The 1,842-nt window shown below is 43.4% G+C and overlaps 1 long non-coding RNA gene across 1 annotated transcript in view; it reads right to left on the bottom strand.

Annotated features, from left to right (window-relative positions):
- LOC107656556 (uncharacterized) overlaps positions 1–1,842 on the bottom strand; it is an 8,419-nt gene extending 6,577 nt beyond the window's left edge. Inside the window, exon 1 of the long non-coding RNA XR_001630582.1 lies at positions 1,827–1,842. This is a non-coding gene — a long non-coding RNA (uncharacterized LOC107656556). The remainder of the gene's footprint in view (positions 1–1,826) is intronic.

Genomic DNA, 1,842 nt, shown 5'->3' with positions numbered 1-1,842 from the left:
GAGGGATGTATACAGCAACGAGCAGTATGGCTGTATATTCCCTCGGTAGATAGAACGGCCGGCACTTAATAATCATAAACTCCACCAGGGGTGAGCAGTGTTTGCAGACCACAACAGCATCGCGGCACCACACGTCATTGATGTAAACACAAAGCCCTCCGCCGCGGGTCTTACCTCCCTCGACGCGAGCTCTGTCCGCTCGATAGCATGTCAGCTGATCGAGATGAATAGCGCAGTCCGGAACGCTGTTGTTGAGCCATGTTTCCGTGAACACAAAAACACAACAGTTAACTTAACTGAAGATATCAAATCCTTATCTCTTTCTTGCAGGTAGTGATGGGACGATTGATACCGAGGCTCCGATGCAGTTTTCAAAGCACTATTGTATTACACACTGTGCCGATGCTTGCATCGAAATGACAACACCACGTGATTGATGATGTTTGAAGCTTTGAACGTCATGCAGTATTGGAAGGTCGGGACAGCTGGTTTGAAAAGAAAATCAGCGCTTCGCATGACTCTTGTGTTTGACTTTACATCGACTTGGTTGTGTGTACACTTACTTCACTTACTTGGGATTCAGTAGAATAGTTTAGAACAGGGGTGTCCAACCCTGCCCCTGGAGAGCTAATGTCCTGCAGACTTTAGTTCCAACCCTGCTCCAGCACACCTGTCTGTAATTATCAAGCAACCCTGAACACCTTGATTAGCTGGTTCAGGTGTGTTTGATTGGGGTTAGAGCTGAAATCTGTAGGATGGTAGCTCTTCAGGAGCAGGGTTGGACACCCCTGGTTTAGAATAACCTCAACACCAGACAGAAACTGAATGCACGTCACACCTCTATTGCATTTTATCATGTTCTAGCTGGGGTCTCAGAGACCCCGAACAGCTCATCCAAAATATATTTGCTACTACTCATGTTAATTATAAATCACACACTTGTGTATTTTATATTATTATTGATCAATATGTGAATCCATTGACCGGACTACACATGACACGAGTTGACACAGATTAAAAACTTTCAAACCATCCTCTGCTCCACGATGTTTCGTTAGATAGGCTGCAGAAACTGAGTCTGACCACCAGATGTCGCTAATGCGCACGGTGTTAAAAAGCTTCGAGTAATGAACCGTTTTTCGGCACAATTTGATGAAAGCCTCAAATGGTTCAGAAAGCCTTGGTTTCCCATCACTACTTGCAGGTAAATCCACACAAAACTCAGAAGTCCATTCAAGCAAATCCAACAGGAAAGAAACCAGGAGTAACAGGATCCAGCAGGCAAGTAAGAGAAGCTATGGATAGCGTGTAACCTTGAGACCAGACAACAGTGTGTGTGGTGCTGGCTTATGACGAGGGATTAATGAGGCTGATGGCAGGCAGGTGTGGTGACTGTTGAGTGCACACAGGTGGTAGCCAGAGGGGATGATGGGAAATGTAGTGTGTTGAGATGGCTGAGCTGGTGGTTGTGACAACTCTAAAGTTGTTGCAAACCTGTATGTATCTGGTTTTTCTACTGAACAAAATATATAATATTTTGAAGAATGTTTGTAACCAAGCAGTTTTCGGGCAACTTTTACTTGCATAGTATTTTTCCTACTATGGAAGTCAATTGTGCCCAAACCTGCTTGGTTCTTCAAAATATATTTAGTGTTCAGCAGAACAAAGACATTTATAAAAGGTTGAGGATGAGGAAATTACTGAATTTTCGTTTTTCGGTGAAAGATCCCTTTAACCAAATCACCTACACCTTCTCATGTAAGCATACAAATAGAAGGAGAATCCTAACTGGTATGCTGACACTTTTTTACATTCAAAATACATACCATTCATTTCAGCAGG

Source organism: Sinocyclocheilus anshuiensis, unplaced genomic scaffold (genome assembly GCF_001515605.1).
Source record: "Sinocyclocheilus anshuiensis isolate Anshui unplaced genomic scaffold, SAMN03320099.WGS_v1.1 scaffold2999, whole genome shotgun sequence".
Lineage (NCBI taxonomy): Eukaryota > Metazoa > Chordata > Actinopteri > Cypriniformes > Cyprinidae > Sinocyclocheilus > Sinocyclocheilus anshuiensis.
This window is presented reverse-complemented; position numbering and strand designations above follow the sequence as displayed.